General features: G+C 44.2%; 1 protein-coding gene across 5 annotated transcripts in view; it reads right to left on the bottom strand.

The window, feature by feature from the left end:
• SPRED2 (sprouty related EVH1 domain containing 2) overlaps positions 1-19755 on the bottom strand; it is a 126719-nt gene that overhangs the window by 59719 nt on the left and 47245 nt on the right. Inside the window, exons 2-3 of one of the 5 annotated variants that reach the window (XM_065527023.2) lie at positions 17282-17512; positions 13222-17055 (exon numbers count right to left, since the gene is read on the bottom strand). The exons of 3 other annotated variants lie outside the window; for them this stretch is intronic. The gene's annotated coding sequence lies outside the window, so the exon portion shown is untranslated. Of the gene's footprint in view, positions 1-13221; positions 17513-19755 lie in introns of all 5 variants that reach the window. One more of the 5 variants, XM_065527022.2, reaches the window with a different exon arrangement.

The raw sequence follows: 19755 nt of genomic DNA, 5'->3' as shown, positions 1-19755 counted from the left end.
TTTCATCTGTGTAGTGCATATATGCAGGTTGACTGTATTTCTCTTCTTTGAAGTATCTTTGAAAATTTTCATAACAAAATGTTTTTAAAAATTAAAAAATATTTTTTTCCATCTAATTTATACCTAAACAAGGCACTTTTCTAGTTAGGTATAGAGCTACCACACATGTGAGTGGAGGGCACCATTTACACAGTGCGGCCCTGTGGGTGTGGGAGCTGAACTTGAACTTGAAGTTGTTTCTGCCTTCCAGCTGGGAGGTATGATACACGTGTCCTATGGCTGTTGTGAGTGTTGCATCAACCTCCTGAACAAGTGCCTAGTGCCTTCTCCCAGGGCGATCTGGTGATCGTTTCCTTATGCATTCTCTGAGGACACAAGCCCTGGCTTCGTTCGTGAGCTCAGTGTTAACATTATGAAGTAGAGGTGACTATATCCAGCTTCCTTATAAGGTTTTGGAAATGCTCCATGAGAGGTTATGTAAGTCACATCCATAGTCTCTTAAACCAACAGGTCCTTTGGTAATGTGGCACAGTGTTTGCTTGAATCACTTAATGTTCAAATTGGGTGTCTTAAACCATCTGGAGGAGGAAGAGCTTTGATTTAGTGGCTGACAAAAAAAAGTCCAGATATGGAAGCTCCAATGTATGTGAAATAAAACCACTGTTGAAACTGGCTGTCACTTTAAAAACTATCCACATTGATGCGCTGTGAAAACATGACAAGTCACCACAGGAAACAAAATACAGGGGTCACTAAAGCCCAGAGCTCCTGCATGGCCTCCTTAGTCCTGAAACTTAAAAACGGAAGCATGTTTCAGGCTGAGGTTCCCACCTCAGCAAACAGCTGACTCTAATTCTTAAAGGACCCTGTCTAATAGGACTTCAAACTGGCTCCAAATGGCCGGGACAGTCCCATCCAACATCAAATTACAACCCACTAATCCAGACTGATTAGGATTGCCTGGGCCTGAACTGAAGACTTCCTTGGATTTGACAATTCTTTCCTCATGAGGACTGCAGGCTGCAGCCTTATCAAAATGTTTCCTTGAAATTTTATAACCTTTCACACACCTGAAAAGCATAATTTACCTTAATGCAACAGCTAGAAATGGGGGAAATTAATAAACTTCTAGTCTAATTTGAGTTTCTGTGGTATTTTGGAGAAATAAGTTCACAGTTCATTGAAGAATTTTATAATTCAGATTTCAGTAATGAAAAATACAAAAATAATAGCAATAATAATGTGTGCATACATGCACACACAATAAGGTAAAGACAGTAAAATGGTAACAAATGGGGAAATGAGTCCTTCATACTGTTTTTGCAACATTTCTGTAATTATGAACTGTTTCAAAATGAACTTAAACATTCACAAACACACAGGAATGAATATATATAACCCTTATTCCTAAAAAAATTAAAAAAGAGATTATTGGGTACAGTGGCTCATGCCCGTAATCCCAACACTTTGGGAGGCTGAGATGGGAGGACTGCTTGAGGCTGGAGACCAGCCTAGGCAACAACGTGAGACCCTGTCTCTACAAACAATACAAAAAGTAGCTGGGCATGGTGGTGCATGCCTGTGGTCCCAGCTACACAGAAAGCTGAGGCAGGAGGATAGCCTGAACCTGAGAGGCTGAAGCTGCAGTAAGCTATGTTTGCGCCACTGCACTCCAGCCTGGGTGATGGAGCAAAAGACCATGTCTCAAAAAAAAAAAAAAAAAAAAAAAAAAAAGTTTTTAAATGTATTTAATAATCACCACAGTTACTGCTGCTGACATGCCCACCCATTTGAAAAATCTTGGACCATAAAGAAATTTACCAAAATGTTAACACTGGGAAATGCCTCTGGGTTTGGGTTTCTCAAAGGATATTCCTTATAAACATTTTTATAAGGGGAGACACACACACACACACACACACACACACACAGAGACACATTTTGGGAAAACATCATACTATATTCTTGAGAATATTGTTCAAGTTTTTCTAGGCTTGCATTTTCCAAACTTATTTGACCACAGAATCCCCACCCTCAACCCCCATTACCATTCCAACGAGCCTGAAGAAAGAACTTTGGTGGTGATAGCATATGGGATACTTTTCCCCTGATCTTTTACTTTTACTCTAAGTTTTCTTCACTCATTGTAACAACAAAGACATGGTTCCTGCTGTCTTTAACAGACATTTCTGTTTGGTCAACTTGCATGCTAATGATACCAGTAGTTAGAAAACAACTTAATTATGCAACTTTCAGTCTCCCCTGACCATACTAGTGTGGTCTGTGCCACCAGCAGCTGAGGAGCCTGCACCTGTGTGCAATGGCTTGGCAGCTCATGCCAGCGCTGGGCCTGGGTGAGGCCATTCCAAGGAGTAGTATAGCTTGCTGCAGGCCTGGCTCTACCTCACTATTTTCAGAGCACGGTGTCTTAGAACCTGGAAACCAGCCTGGACATATATGTCTTCTGCCTCTGAGCTCTCCAGGCCTTCATGTATTCATTTCCTAGCACTGATCCTTGGCAGGTAAGAAGCAAAATTAGCTCTAACTGTAAAGCAAAACTTTAGCTATATATGTATATAACAAGTCCAAATACTGGCTACAATAAGGATCTAAAAGCAAATGTGGATATCAATGATGCAGGTACTATAGGCTGACTGTATTGTGTAGTGGTATAAAGCATGAGCTTGGAGTGAAATTTTCTTGGTTCAAAATTCAGCCTTGCCCATACTTAATGTTATTTAACTTCTCTAAGCCTTTGCTTCCTTACCTGTAAAATGGATACAACACTATTAATAATCTTACAGAATTGTTTTGAATGATATAAATGCGACCATTCACAACAAGTACTTAGCACAGAGCCTGGCCGCATACAGAACACTCGTCAATTTATGTGAACAACAATGATAATGACATTAGTAAATTTTATGAATTTAGACTCTCTCAGAGGTGGGCAAATTATGGCCAGCAACACATTTGAGTGTTTATATGCTGTCTATGGCTGCTTGAGAGCTACAAAGGCAGGCCTGAACAGCTGTGACAGAAACCATATGGTCCCCAAAGCTGAAAATATTTACCATCTAACTTTCATAGAGAAAGTTCGTTGACCCCTGGTGATCAACATTTGGGTGAATAAAGAACCAGATCTTTTTCCTATAGAAATGTTGATTGTTGATATCTTATTCCCCTCAATGTCTCAATTTAGAATCAGATACAAGAGTGTTATTTATGGTGATTTGGTCCACAGGAGCTGTAGTTCACGATTTCCTTATAATGCAAAACACATACATAGCTTTCTGTCTCAGGCACTGTATCTACAGTGCCTGAGGTTGCCTGCTGGTCCTTCCACCTCCCCTCTTCCCTGACCAGCCCACTCAGAAAGGACCTCCCCTATTTCAGAGTCCAGTGACTCCAGCTGAAGTGTATGAGTCCACCGCCATCTTCCCCTCCCCCGAAGTCACATTTGTGCATTATGTAGAAACCACACATGTCCCCAGAGGTGAAAGATGATCTGGAAGAGGCATGCAGGAAACTAAGCAAACAGAAATGAAGGATGCTTTCAAGGGGGTTGAATAGCCACACACAGGATTAACAAGGCAGTGAGGACCTTCAGAAATGAGGGCTACAGCCACACTGTTCCTGCGCATAAGAGCTCAGTAAGGGAGAAAGAGAACCAACCTAGAAAAATGAAGAACATGCCTCAAAATCAGGTCCCAAGACATACCCCTGCATCCAATCATACTGCATATTTTCTTTGGCAGGAAAGCTTGTTTATTTGGGGGAAATGAATTCACAGCATTAATGGATAATGCAGGTGAAGGAACTCCTGGGACTGGTCTCTGGGAGGGGAAATTTGAACAAAAGAAACCATTCTAGCTGCCTTCAGTTATGTTCTCTTGAAAAAAAGAAGTCTCAGCCAGCTGTTTGAACAGATTAAACTGGGGTGTACTTAGATATACAGTGTCTTTCTGGTGGTCACTTGCTGCCTTACTGGCAAATATCAACATCTTTGAGAAGTCAATCCAATAGAGAAATGCCTGTGTTAAATACTGACGAGAATGATGAGGGCCGGTCAAGGAGGCAGGGGAGGCAGATGATTTCTATTGTTACCTGGTAGAGCAGGACTTCAGAACACACGGTGACAAATCTTCCTTGAAGCTAAGTCAGTTTTCAGCTATGTTTCTTAAAGTGTAACAGGCTGGCAAGAGAGGTAAAATAAAGCTCTCTCCAAAGCTCAGGGTTAATTTGGGGATGTTCAGCTTGGCCAGAGCCAGAAGACCTGGCTCTCGCAGATGAAATGCATATGGGTTATTATGCCAAGTAGACTGAAAAAAAAAAAAAAAGTAAGAGGCTCAACCGGGCTTGGTGGCTCACGCCTGTAATCCCAGCACTTTGGGAGGCCGAGGCAGGTGGATCATTTGAGTTCAGGAGTTTGAAACCAGCCTGGCCAACATGGTGAAAGCCCGTCTACTAAAAATACACAAATTATCTGGGTGTGGTGGTGGACGCCTGTAATCCCAGCTACTTGGGAGGCTGAGACAGAAGAATCGCTAGAGCCCAGGAAGTGGAGGTTGCAGTGAACACAGATTGCACCACTGTACTCCCTCCTGGAAGACTGAGTGAGACTCTGTCTCAAAAAAAAAAAAAAAAAAAAAAAAGGCTCTATAATGTAAGGATCTTTCAGAGCTAGGATTGTGGTTTCAGCCCAGGTTTCTTTAGAGAAAGGAAAAGGGAACTCACATTCTCCCAAAGCCCACTCTGTGTGGGGTGCTCCATGGGGTTCTATCATCACACCCATAAATTTTGTTCCTGGACTGTGTGGAGGGAAAATAGGGGGTTGGATTAGTACACAGGCTTTGTCTAGATAGTCTGAGTTTCTCCTACACAGTATGTTACACAAATGCAGCAGGACTGATGAGAGAGGAAGAATCCAAAATACATCAGAAATATGGGAAAGTCACTCTGGGAAAGCATGGGAAGAGCCAGGGGCTTGATTAGCAATGACAGGGAATGGTTGGGGCATTCAGGGTGCTGATTATGTGGCTGAGGGAGGCCAGGTGTCTATGAGAGGAGACCAGTTTCCCCTTCAAGTCTGGCAAAAGAGTGCTGAGGACCAACCACGACAAGGCCTGGCTTCAGACCTGGTTGCAGACAGACCAAGTCTAGATCTAGAGGTGGAATTTGAAGTTCAAGGGATTGGGTTAACTCAAGTCTTGGAAATGAGATAAAAGGAGTTAAGGAGTGATCATTTAATGTATTTAGCACCTGACAGGCTGAACAATGAAGTCTGAACTTGAAATCAGCTTAAAGTTGAATGGCCTATTCCTTAAGGTGCACTTGCACCAAGAGGATCATTAACCGGACTAAGCATGCTAGACCCAAATCTGCCACTCAGGCCAGCTCAACCCATTCTGCTGTTTCCCTACCTCTAAGCCAGAATTAGACCTGAAGCTGCTCTGTACAATTCTAAGAATAGTCTTCAGTGGAGAAATCTATTACTCACCTTGATGCTGGCCACAAAAAACTTATCCAAGACAGATTCCTAGCTAAATAAACCTTTCACATGGAAGCTATCTGTTTGTCAGAAGCCCATACAGCTGTGGACATGGAAATGTCTTCTAAGAACCTTCAACGATACTTTGTAATCATTCCCCTAGGTAAACAGCCCACAATTAATGGAGTTAGACATCTTGCAAGTTTATTCTATTGAGAGGCAGTAGCTTTGGCTTAGCTCTGCCACTAGTTATACAACCTGAGGTAGAGTCACTTAACTTCTTTGTGCTTCAAATTCCTTGTCTAGAAAATGCAGGGTTTAAACTAGTTTAGTACTTGAAGCTCCAACACAGCAAAATGAGAAAACTGCCTAATAATAAAAGTACCCCATAAAGAAGAGGGGAGTGGAAAGAAAGCTGGGCACTGTTGGTGGATCAAGACCAACGGATTGGGAGGAAAGCTATGTCCCTGATGCTGGATCTAAGAGACCACACAAAACTCACACACCAGTCCAAAAGGATGTGGATCTTACCCCAAAGCTAGAACTCACTTTTCCTTACAAACAAACATTAGTCAACAGCAGCAGCTAATGTCAACATTAGTTATGGTTATATAATATGGAAGCACTGAGTTTTAGAATTACACTGGACTTTTATCCCAGAAAAAGACCCAAGATAGGGAGACAGAGTCTACAGCACAACCTCTTCTGTCTTCATGGTAATTGGTACCACAATTACAGCATTTTGTTATGACTTGCATGTCATCTTTACCACTGGACTTGAGATTCTCTAGGTCTTTTCTTGTTCATTTTTCCTTTTGTAGCTACGCATTTGGCACATGATAAACCCACGGGAGACTGGGTTTCTTCATTCATTCAACAAACACATATTATCCTTTATTGGCTTCTACAGGGGGTAGAGATAAGGATTATATGAGGGGAGGAAATGACAATAGCAAACTTCTGTGATGTGTATTTTTTTCTTCATTACAAAAAGAGATAAATTCACTACAGAAAATTTAGGAAATGCAAAGAAAAACATTCACCTGAAATACATCTAGGCAGAGGAATGTAAGAGTCTTACAGGCATCCACAGTATGTGAGGCACGTTTGCTGACTTAACATACTTTTCGCCACTGAGATCCATTTAAAAAATTACTGGAAAATAATATTCCCCTGTTTTTCTATTTATTCATTCCTGATAAAAACAAAAGAGATAGTGCACAGGGCTTAGCAAGATTTTATTTTCTTCTGCTTTCGTTCAGTTCCCCAGAGGGGCAAATAAATAATTTATGAGGTTCACACCTTATGAACCCTAGACTTTAACTACAGAATTAGAAGAGCTGCCTGGAATTCTAAACTGGACCTTAGAAATACCTAGGTCCAGACCAAGCATACTTGATGGAAGAGAAAATTACAGCTGTTGATCAAGTTCCTTGTACAAATTTAATTGCAGGAGGCAGAACTGGGCCTGATTCTAAATTCATTGTTCTAAATTCTAAATTCATTGTTCCTTACTAAGATTCTAAATTCAGATTGTAAACTCATTGCTCCGTACTAAGAATCAGCTACCTAACTATAACCAATCCCAAAATTCTGTCACAGTTAACTTTGTGGTTTCCGATGATTCCAGAATTAAAAGTAGATGATCACATCTAGGATATTTACCTGGATGAGAATTCTCAGGTGGTAGGTTAAATAAATCACCAGCAGGGCAGCCAAAGTTACTAAACACTTGGAAGTTCTTTCTGGCTCTGCCACAAACATTTTAGCTCTATCAGAAATTTAAAAAATAGGCCAGTGAATGTGAGCCAGGGCTCACTGGTTAATAGATGGGAAACTATCAGATAAAGCATACAGACCACTGACTTGGGGCCCAACTTCCTGCCCATGGCTCACCTGCATTCTGCATAGGGGAGGCATGTGTGGAGAGCACCCAACTTGTTTCGAGTATCTCCTCCTCTCAGGTATCCCCAAGAGAGAGCCTAATACAGCTTGCTGGGAGAGGGGAGAGAAGTGGGGATCCAAAGCACCTCACCAAGAAAGAAGCTTGCTGTATCTGGCAGCTGAGGGCTTTACAGGGGAGTCTCATAGGTGCACAGTTACCCTTCCCAACTGAACAATGCACTCAGCAAGAGACTGAGAACATGTAGAGAGTAGAGGCCCTTCCTCTGAGGAACACATACCCTGGAGTTGGCTGAGATTTGGGGACCCCTGTCCACGCACCTTGCCACCCCTGACGTGCCTCAAGCATTTAAAGTTGCAGCACATACTCATTTGTCAACATGGTTCCTAAATGCCAGCCAATGACTTCATCTGGCACTCCATCACAGGAACATTAACCCTTCCTAGCACTGGAGGAAGAGGCGAAGGCTTGTATGCTGGTCTCAGGTAGCTGTGACCACATGTGATTTCCACTGCGTGTATAACCCTATTCAGAAGGGACAGAGATCTGTAGGAGAGATAACAAGTCCTTGATCGAATCTCAACTGACCAGCACTCATCCTCAGAACAGTACTCACTATAGTCCTAATTCAAGGAAGAAAGGGGCCAAAGGAGGAGGGCTTATCCATTCTCTTCATTGAGCTGCCATTAAAAGGACAGTTCTCAAGTTTCATTAAAGTAAGTGTCAGCTGGCTAAGAAGAAACAGTAAGGGGAATGGACAACCAATGTGGGCTCTACTTATTCTGTAGCTAAAAACCTAATAGTAATGCACAAACTGGAATAAAATAGAAGAGGTACATTTGTGGCAGAGCCGAGAATAGATCCCAAGTGTCCTTGAATTTCATCTTTCAGAACACTTTTAAACAAGGTTCACTCTCACAGGTTCTTTGTTTCAAGTTTCCCCAAAGATCTTCTCTGCCTCTTTCTCCACTCAAGATGGAGAAAAGAGTTCCATGGATTTCATTTGTTTGTTTCCCATGAGCCCTGGAGGAATTGCCCCCGATGCTAAGAATGTGCCGAGTGTGAAGAGCAAGTCTTAACATTTGAACATTCCAAAGCTACTAGGGTGGGACCAGTTCAGCTCAGAGAGATTTTGCTACCACTCAGGACGAGCAGGAAATAAACACAAACATACAGACGATATGGTGCACAGAATGCCAACAGGTAAGCAAGAGTGCACTGAGAGACTGAGGTGGGAGAGGAGGCCATGCCTTTGCTCCCTATCCTCCCACTGCACCTCCTCCAGAGACAGAAGACAGAACCCCATTGTGCTGTGGGACATAGGCACCTGCCTTCCCTGTTCCCTACAGTTAAACTTTAGAGGCTGTCAGCTCAGTTTATATTTCAGGGTGAAGAAGGGGAAAAGACCACGGGCTCCAGGAGTCAACCACGTATTTATAATCTGTTGTTGAGGAAAACATCATGGGAAGAATAGGGCATGCATTCCATGGGCTGGTTACATGGGTCCGTTTCAGAGCAGATTCTGGACTGTTTAAATGTGGATAAGCAGTGGTCAGAAGCTTACAAAACAGATTAACTGGGGCATAATAAAGCCATTAATTTATCTGTACAATGTAAAAATAGATGCATTTTTCTTTTTAATTTTATTAACTGTTCTGTATAGGTATCACATTGATTTGATTCATAAATCAAAATACAAAGGCGTACTCCCACCATCCCATCTGCCCCATTCCTTCTCCTACCACGCATGCCAGTGGTACCCACTTTGCTTTGTGTATCCTTCTAGGGTTTATGCAAATATAAACATGTATTCTCTCACAACCTCATCTCACAAAAAAGGGGTAGCAAGAATGTTACTCACATGTTCGAGACCTTACTGTTTATCTCTTCCCAGTCTTTCCACATCAAAAAAAAACCTAATCCATTTTCTTTTTATATCTGCACCATATTCCACTATAAGGATGTACCATGACAGTTATTTAACTAGGTCATTATTAATGAACATTTAGTGTTTTCCAAACTTTTTGCTGTTAAAATAATCCTGTGATAAATAACCTTATACATTAGAGTTGCCTTTACATATTAAGATGTTTGTTTACTGTTCTGTAACCATCTGACCATGATACAGAGAAAGAAGAAAATCTTGCAACTGCAAACCCATCTGAAATCAAGACAAAGCCCTTCTAAAGAAGAGAAAAGCTACAGAAAAACAAAACAAAATTTAGATTTGTTGGGTTAGATAATGAATGACGCATATGTGGTAGCATTGGATTGGTATTTGTGGAAGGAGTGATACAGTTTGATTATTTAGGCTGCCCATTCTCCATCCTTATCTTCCTCTTGCCGACCCCCTCAAAGCCTCATCACCCATTCAAGCTGTAGCGTCTGACTCTAAGAAATTCTAACAGCATTCGATCTCATAGAGGGGGAACACTGTGGCAAAGCATTGACTGATGAGGTGGCAGGTGTTACCTCAGAGGGCAGAAAGCCACCCCCTCCTTTCCTGGTCATCGTCTGACCTGAACCCAGATGCCCAGCTGGAGGTAAGGCTGCACAGAGCCATCTGCACACCAAGGAAAGCAGGGCTGTGTGGGTGTTGGCTGGTCCTTCCATCAGAACACAAGTCCTGGGCAACTCCCTAGGTAACTGTCAAAGCAGCAGTCCTCAGTAGAGACCAGAGAGGAACCCAGGAGGCAGTCCCAGCACTTCTCAGACACAGCCTCTAGCAAAGGGGCAGGAAATTCTGTCCACGGAGCTGACTCATACTGTCTTTCCACACGCATCCTGAAGGTTCTATTCTAAGTTTACCAAAGGGAACATGCCTTTAGGCAGAAGCAGAGCACAGAAGTGGTTGTGGCTGGGGCTTCAATTAGTATTTCCTCTGTAACATGTCAAGATCCCACCAGAAGGGCTAAGGAAGGAAGGAGGAGAAAGCCCATCCAGTAAACATCAGCTGAGCCAAATTCCATTTACACTTCTTTTCAGAAGTGCATATGCATCATTACCTATGTGTGTACACAATGACAGTTTAATTACCCTGGGGTTAAAGTCAAACTACTAAAAATGAGTAACACTTGTTTGGGCTTTAATTGGAAAAAACCCAATGTATAAAGGTATTTTTCAGACAAATTGGAGAAAATAGAACATGAATTTGGTATTAGATGAGATTAAAGAATTACTGTTAATTTTCTTAGGTGCGATCATGGTATTGTGGTTCTTGTTTTAAAGTCCTTATCTCTCGGAAATACATACTGAAGTATTTATAGATGAAATTATATGCCAGGGATTTGCTTTAAAATACTGCAGTCCACCCTCTCCATACGAGAAAAAGTGTGTGTGGTGGGGCGGAGGAGACATGAATGACAGCTGGGTGATGAGTACATGGGGTGTGGGCATATACTATTCTATCTTTATGAATGTTTCATAGTAAAAAGGAAAAAGGGCTGTTATAATGGCTATATGCCACTGAGACCTCACTAGTGACCAGAACAGGCAGTGTGGTCCCACAGGGGTGACACTTCTGTCCTGTATGATCCTCAGATGATAGAGTTGGTGACCGCACAAAAGTCAACCCAGTAAGTAACTGCACTCGATTTTACATTCCATCAGCTAACACACTGGTTCTCATATGTGGCTGCATGCTGGAATCACCTGGGAGGTTTATTTTTGTTGTTTTAATTGGTGCCTAATTTAATTGTTTGGGGTACAGCCTGAATTTCTGGATTTTAAAAAGTTCCCCAGTAATTCTAATGTACAGTGAAGTTTCAGAATTAGTACTCTGAGAACCTAACATACTAGTTCAGGAAGATAGCAAGGGTAAGTGAGTGAGAAAGGACAGGGACAGCTGGATACTCTCTGCTCGGGCCTTTCCTGGGACCCCCCTGGCCTGATTTTCTGTCTCTCTAGGGCCTCCAAGTCTGGCGTCCAGGCTGAGCATCCCTAAATTACCGGTGCAATCAAAGATGACACGAGAGCTATAGTAAAAACTAGGGACTTGGCAAACAGGTTAAAACCAGAAGCTGGACCTACTTTAAAGCCAGATGAGAAGTGACTCGTTATCAGTATCAGGATTGCAGGCCGGGCACGGTGGCTCAAGCCTGTAATCCCAGCACTTTGGGAGGCCGAGACGGGAGGATCACCAGGTCAGGAGATCGAGACCATCCTGGCTAACACGGTGAAACGCCGTCTCTACTAAAAAATACAAAAAAACTAGCCGGGCGAGGTGGCGGGCGCCTGTAGTCCCAGCTACTGGGGAGGCTGAGGCAGGAGAATGGCGTAAACCCGGGAGGCAGAGCTTGCAGTGAGCTGAGATGCGGCCACTGCACTCCAGCCTGGGCGACAGAGCGAGACTCCATCTCAAAAAAAAAAAAAAAAATAAATCAGGATTGCAGTGGATACCAAGTGTTCCATTGACTGCTCCCCCTCACCCACCTGAGCATTAAGTGCTAATGTGCATCTTGCTGAGAGCAGCTTATGTTAGCTACAGAAAAACTCCTGTTTTAAGAGGCCGAGGGGTCTTAAGCAGTGAAATTTGTCATAGCTGCTGAGTACTGGGGCCCTAACAGCTGGTCTTATTCAAGCAAAGAGGAAGTAGAATTCTCTTAGGACTGCAAGCCTCTCCTCACAGAGACTGGGGCTATTTTCCTGTGGCAGGTGGCATACTCTGATGAGCAACGATGAGCCTCTGCCTACTTTCTTGTGGCAAAAAGATAGATTCTGGTGTCATTCTCAGAGCCTGGGAGAGGTGGAACACTTGGCATCTGTTGAGGCCCCTCATCTATGTAACTCCTATGACCCTCCCTCCTATGACAACCCTGAAGTATAATCATGTTTCCATTTTACAGATGAGCGTAATGAGGCTCATAAAACCTTAGTTACTATGCTTGAGTCAACACCACAACAGAGAGCAGGGCTGGAATATGACCCAGCCGAACTCCAAGGCACTACACTTTTTCCATAGCAATGTCCTCTAAGAGATACTTTAGGTTAGAACGAACATGGCACCTCTTATTTCCACCTGTAGGAAATAATACAAAGGTTGCTTGGTCACACATCCTCCTAGTGAACCTATTAGTCATCATGAGCCTTGAACTTTGCTTTATCATGTTCCATGGGGACATGCATTCTTCCTCCATCCACCCCAACTGGGTGTTGCTTTCCAGCTACCCTGGCTGCTCTGTCCATGGCACTGTACAAGGAGGCTGAGTGCTTCTTACACACCCAACTCTAAAGTCCTTGCTGAGGCAAGGACTCAGTACCAACCTCAGGGTCCTTCCCTTGACCTGCACTCACATATCCAGGTTTGAATTCTGTATATAAGGTATAAAGAGACCTAGTGAGCAAGTCAACCTAGGTCAAAAGTCAGGTTTTGGACTCTACTCCTTGGATGCAGAGAACCTTCTCTGTTACTGACCCCATTCATAGCTATGCCAGCCCCAACGACAAGGTCAACTCAGATGCCAGTGTCACTTAATACTGTAGGTGTAAATAAGATACATTTTTACTCTCCAGACTCAACCTTGTAGATCTTAGTCAAGGCTGCATACTCATCCCCAAACCCCTGTCATTAAAGCTTTTGCCCCAGGAGACTCTACTGGTGTTCCAGAGACAGTATCAGAAGTCAAAAGCTACCTGGAACCTTTCTTCTGGAACTGCCTTCAAGGCTAGTCAATCATGAATGAGCCAGCCATTAAAAAAAAAATTTCATCCTTACTATTAATTAAGCACCATTTTTTAAACTTTAGTGGATCAAAGCTTGTTCTGGACTTATTTACCAAACTTAGCTCTAATAAACTTAAAAATCTACCTTTACAAGATAAATACTTACTAGTGCCAAGTATGGCCCCCACTTTCTCTTTTTTTTCTTCTGAAAAGAGTTCCACAAAGGCTTCTGAAAATGTTTCCAGCAAACGGCTGTGAGATCAAGCTGAGAGAGGAGTCTCCTGAGGTGAGGTCATGGCTTTGAAAGATACAACATTCAAATACAAACGTATGTGTTCAGATGCAAAGGTACATGCTCTGATGTATGTGCCTTAAAACAACAAAAAATTCAAGCCACATGATTATATCTTCTATTTTATATAGGATTATGCTCCATCAAAGAGCATTAAATGGCTTTAATGATATTAATGACATTGACGTGCCAAGTACACTTCGCCTTTATGTGTCCTCTTTAATTCTCATTGCAGTTCTCTGAGGTAGGCGCTCTTAGGATCTCCATTTTAGAGCTGGGGAAACTGTTGCCCAGAGAAGGAGTAGCCCAACCTATGAAGCCATTGAGAGGTCAAACCAAATAGGCAGCCTGATTCCAGACAGACACGGCTCTTTCTTACCCCTTTGCTCATTTCTAGACCTCACCAAGTTAGTCCAGCAAAGCTCAGAGGCGCGGTGCTGCTTAACTCTTAGCTCAGCTGGTTTGGCAGCCCAGAATTTAACCCTCCTTTGGTGCTGTGTCCCAGCCTGCACCAGCAGATGTCTTGATAATAAACAAATGCTCATACAGAATGGAACGGTAACATACATGGGCTGGTACAGGCAGTGCAGAATGACACCTTAACAGTTAAACACTCGGCGGCTCTAAAGCAGCATGGCCCAAGTTGTGTTCCCTGCCCACCAATTTCTAGCTTGGTCATCTTATTTCATCTTTCTAACCTGCAGTTTCTCTATCTGCAAAACAGGAAAGCAAGAGTATCTCCTCTGGGGCATCTTGGGGTTTGTCATGCCAGTTAGCTGCACATGGCAAAAAGCACTTTGCATAGTACCTTCATACAGCAAGCACTTAATACATGTTGACACGTATGGCAATTATTCCAGCAAAGGTTCAGTAGATGACAGACAGCAGGGTGGGCAAAATGTGGTAAAAGCAGGGAGGTGCCTCGGTGCAGGGCCGCTCCACTGGCTGATGACAGAAGCCCTTAGCACGGGTGCCTGAGCAGAGATCTCACTGTGTAATATCCTCTAGCAAATGGGAACTGTGCAATTCAACAGGTTCTGCCTGGACCTCTGAAGTCAACATGAGAGTCCTCCTTGCAACAGGGAATTACTTGGGGGCTTTCAGACACCAGTGGAATTCCCCCCACCACACACACCTTTTTCCTAAAATGCCAGCTTGACATTAGGAGGTCGGTTGTGGGTCTGCACTTCTGTACTTCTCAAAGCCCGAGTTTCCTTGGTTTCACATCCACCTTGTGTTTTCCCAATATATGTCTGCGCTTGAGTAACCACTCCAAAGGGAGAAGGGAGGGGGAACTGGTCTAAAAGGGTGGCTTCCCAGTCTTTGCTGGGTGGTTTCTGAGATGGTCCTGCAGAGGAAGGGTTAAAAGGCAGCTACTGGAGCAGCCTGACCTGTGGGCAAAAGAACAATTTAAACAAGAAAATAAAATAAAACAATAGCCCCTCTGGACACCATCACCCCCACAGGTCCCATGTGGGACAGAAGGGAAGAGTTCTGCATTTAAAAAAAGATTTCCAGGAAGAAGGCTGGTCCAGGAAGAAGGCTAAGAAGAAGAGGAAGAAAAAAAAAAGCCAGGAGGGGTGCTTTGGAAACGATTTTTAGAAATTCTTACTGCTGCTTATTAAATTATTAACTTTTTGCCTGGAAGCAGGTTGTCCCCACCCACCGCCCTAGGCAGTCCACAGTTAAGGCGGGGTCACCCCCTCAGCCAGGCCACTAAGGAGAGGAACCTCTGGGAATGTACTGGTTTCAAAGCCACAACTGGCAGCTGAACTCACAGCACAGACTAGCGGCACTGCCTACAGAAATGGAACTTGAGTCACGTACAAAATTTAAAATTTTCTACTAGTTACATTTAAAGAGTAATTAAAAAGCGGGTGTCATTAATTATAACATAGTTGACACAACCAAGATATCTAAAATATTTTTGTTTCCACAGTAACCAAAATAAAATAATCATTAATGAGATACTTTACATTCTTTTTTTTTTTTTTTTTTTTTTTTGTAATAAGGCTTCAAACCCAATGTGTATTTTGCACTTTTGGCCCATGTCAGCTCGTACTAGCCTCGTTTCGAGGTTCAACAGCCCAGGTGGCAAGGACTACATACTTGACAGTATGGGTCTAGAAGCCACGGTGTGGTGCAGTAATTCTCAGTGGAGTCACCTGGATCTCCAAGGTGGAGGGGTGCTGCCTTGCGGTGGTGTGTTTGAAAAATGTGGCATCCCAGCCCCACCTCGGAAGGCCTTAGTAAAAGGCAGCTGGCCTTCCTCCAAGTTCCGCTGCGGCACAAGCCGCCACCCACGCAGCCCGGTCACCACCGCCTCTCTGCAAGAGTCATACAAGAAGGCTTACGTTTTAAAAATACACCAGCATGCTAGCTTGGGGTTTGTAAGCACAAAAAGTAGGAGAGCAAGGAAGGGCTCCAGAGGCAGGTGGACCGGGCCTAAGAGTAAAGCGCCCACGCCCGCTTAACTATCCTTGTCTATCAGGTCTGAACTCGGCCCAAGCTTCAACAGAGGTTTTCCCTCTTTCTCTGTGCTGTCATGAGCACCAAGTTCACTCTCGTTCCCTTGTCTATAAGGGCAGGGGCCCTGTTTCTAGTTGCAAGATGCTGTAAGAACAAGTGATGGTCCAATGAGGGGTATTTTGATGGTCCAATGAGCTCTTCAAAGGAGCAGAATTTCTTTAGCTAATATCCCCTGTGGTATTCAACAGGGAATTTAAAATATCCTCAAATAGGGCCCACTATAGCTAATACTTTATATCCTTAGGATTCTGGCCAGAAAGAAGCTACCTTTCACCTGGAGGAGGGAGGCTGAGTGTCCATCAAAACCCACCAAAGGCCGCTCTCCACCGATAGTGGGTTCCCTATGTTCTGGGATAAGGCGTTCTGGTTTAGCCTTACTTGCTGTGGTGCCTAATCGAAATCTCTCTAAGGAGGAGTCTGACACACCAGTATGGAAAAGTTCTCTTATCATTTGGAGAATATAATTTAGGGCTGGGTAGATAAACATGTACAGGAAATACTTCTATAGAGGTCTTGATCCTCTGAAGATTAATAACCCATGGAATTGGAGCCCAGCCTCAAACTCAGAGGAAATAGGCAAGTTATAAAAACAGGAAGAACGGGAAGTTTATTTTTGGATGAATATTTGTTCTAGCGAAGCTCTCGATACTGACAAAAACCTTGATCTGCAGGTCATTTGCTGCAGCTGAGCAGCTGCAGTGCATGTTTCTACAAGCTGTCCCACCAGAGATTTCCGGGTCTTTCTGGAAAGAGCCTCGCCCCACTCCTGCAAAACATCTGCCTCGCTGCCACTGGCTGAGAGACTTCTTTCTCCTGCATTCTTGATGTGCGGGATCTGCAGCTCAGCTAGAAGCCTCAGTCACTTGCAACGGTCCTCTCGGCCTCCTTCCCAGTGCCCAGAGCCGGCCTATCTCCACCAGGTGTGTGAGCTGTAGCTGTCGAAGTCTGTCCCAGCATGGTGTTATCAGCCTCCCTCGGTGGACTGCCGGCCTCCCTGGTCTCACAGCCTCCAGTGCCCCTTCTCCCGACCCTGTCAGCATACTTTCCATGGCTCCCTACTGCTAATGGAATAAAGTCAGATGTTCCCAAGCTTGACGGGCAAAGCTCTTCACAATCCAGCCAAATCTACTTTTACAGTCCCATCTCCATAGGCAGGACCAGCTGCATGATTTGCAGGGCCTGGTGCAAAATGAAAATAATTTGTGGAGCCATCCTTAGCTCAAAACTTAGTAAGAATTTCAAGACAGTAACAGCAGAGAATTAAACCAAGTGTGGGGCCCTTCTGAGAGCAAGCCTGGTGTGGTAGCATAGGCTGCAGGCCCATGTGGCCGGCCCCTTCCCCACACCTCCCTTAGACCGACCCCAGAAGGCAGATGCTACCCCCATGGAGAAAAGCCCTCCTTACCTCTTCCTCACTGCAGTGAAACTCATCCTTTCCCTCAAGGAAGACTTCAAGACAAGAAAATCGGTTTCCACCCTGGCGGGTCCCCATTCAGACGCACTCTCTGGCCCTGATTTACAGTATGCCTACTCATTTGCCTGTCTCTCCTGCACACCTCCATTCACCAGGAGTTCCAGGCTCCTGTTCATTGCCTCTTCATTTCTGTGCCCTCTTCTCCACCTGTTCAGAACAAAACTGGACACACAATAGGTCTGCTATAAATTTCTATGGCATGTTCACTAGAAATTTTGCTTTCCACTTCTTTTTTTTTTTTTTTTTTGAGATGGACTCTCACTCTGTCGCCCAGGCTGGAGTACAGTGGCACCATCTTGGCTCACTGCAACCTTCGCCTCCTGGGTTCAAGCGATTCTCCTGTCTCAGCCTCCCAAGTAGCTGGGATTACAGGCGCACCACCACACCTGGCTAATTTTTGCGTTTTTAGTAGAGACAGGGTTTCACCATGTTTGCCAGGCTGGTCTCAAACTCCTGACCTCAGGTGATCCGCCTGCCTCGGCCTCCCAAAATGCTGGGATTACAGGCATGAGCCACCGCGCCCGGCCTGCTTTCCACTTCTAATGAATACTTACAAAGCCTCTTATGACTTTGCTGACTGATTAAAGGAAAAATTAAAAATTTCCTAAGATTTTCCCTTTACATAAGAGGAGATGCCCACGCCCTCTGGGGAGCTGGAGGGCGTCTGAACAGGAACTTCCATTAACCGCCATTGTGAACCGGGCTACCCAGATACAAAGGCTGCCCATGTTGTCTTTGGCAGTTGCTTCACAGGTAACCACGCCAGTGCAGCGGTGGAGGGGCGGCGTGGCAGAGGGATGGAGTTAGGAGAGTCAGCATGACCCTCGTTCACCTTCCTGGTCTGATACAGTGGTGGGGAGAAACCAGAGAGGAAGAAGGTCATCTCATGTTTGATCCCCTACCCAGTGGCACCAAGAAGTAGAAGTAGAAGGAGAAGGGCAAGAACCTGGGGTTTTCGTATCTAGAAACTTTAAATGAGCTCTCGTTTCCTTGGAAATCATGACCTTTTCAGGGAAAATGCTTGTGGGCTCTTAAGTTCCTTTAGAGCAAAGTGGTAGAAGAGACAGACGATGATCACCACTCCCCCTAATAAATGTAGACCTGCTTTAGTGTTTTTCAAGAGGAAGAAAAACACTGGACATCCCAAATAGCTTCCTAAAAATGTTCAGGTAAAGTTGATTTTTCCAGCAATTGTTAACTGATCATGCCCATGGGAGATGGTGAGGCAGAGAGGGGGGATGATATTGTATCAGAAAGCACAGGCCCGGCTGTAATCCCAGCACTTTGGGAAGCGGGGGCAGGAGGATCGCCTGAGGTCAGAAGTTTGAGACCAGCCTGGCCAACAGGGTGAAACCTCGTCTCTACTAAAAACACAAAAATTAGCCGGGCATGGTGGCAGGTGCCTATAATCCCGGTTACTCGGGAGGCTGAGGCAGGAGAATCGCTCAAACTGGGGAGATAGAGGTTGCAGTGAGCCGAGATTGCACCATTGCACTCCAGCCTGGGCGACAAGAGTGAGATTCTGTCTCAAAAGAGAAAAAAAAAAAAAGCACAGGCCTTCACTTCATGTGCCCTCTGGTATCAGAAGGTCTTCACCAGATTTAATCAAGGGACCTTCTTACTCCTACAGGGCATTCAGCAACCACAATAGTAGCAGCAGCAGCTAACAATTATGGAGACAAGTATTCACTAGGTAAGGGCCAGGTCATGTCCTCTCTGTCGTACCTCTCATGGCATTGGTATCATCTGTACTCTTTTTGTTTACATGCTTCTATGCATATTGTGTATCTCCCTCTTAAGAATGTAAGGTCACTTCTGATTATGCAAGACCCAGAACAGTGCTGTGAACATAGTAAGCTAGTAATGCAATCATGAATTTGTCAAATATATATCATCTTCATCCTTACATTTTTATAGAGGAAGAGAGATCAAGTAAAGCTCGGACTAACTATATAAGGAAGGAAATTTCAGGTTTGGGCTCTTCAGCTGTCATTCTGTATATTCAGAGCACTCCGTTGTTTCAGAGGTCTTGGACATAAAGGCATCTTTTAAAAATAATGTCTGTAATCCCAGCACTTTGGGAGGCCGAGACGGGCGGATCACGAGGTCAGGAGATTGAGACCATCCTGGCTAACACGGTGAAACCCCGTCTCTATTAAGAAATACAAAAAACTAGCAGGGCGAGGTGGCGGGCGCCTGTAGTCCCAGCTACTCGGGAGGCTGAGGCCGGAGAATGGCGTGAACCCGGGAGGCGGAGCTTGCAGTGAGCTGAGATCCGGCCACTGCACTCCAGCCTGGGTGACAGAGCGAGACTCCGTCTCAAAAAAAAAAAAAAAAAAAAAAAATTAATGTCTACTTTAGAGACCCAGCTTTCCCGCCACACTTCACCCAGAACTCACATGGAT

This window comes from Macaca fascicularis, chromosome 13, assembly GCF_037993035.2.
Source record: "Macaca fascicularis isolate 582-1 chromosome 13, T2T-MFA8v1.1".
Lineage (NCBI taxonomy): Eukaryota > Metazoa > Chordata > Mammalia > Primates > Cercopithecidae > Macaca > Macaca fascicularis.
This window is presented reverse-complemented; position numbering and strand designations above follow the sequence as displayed.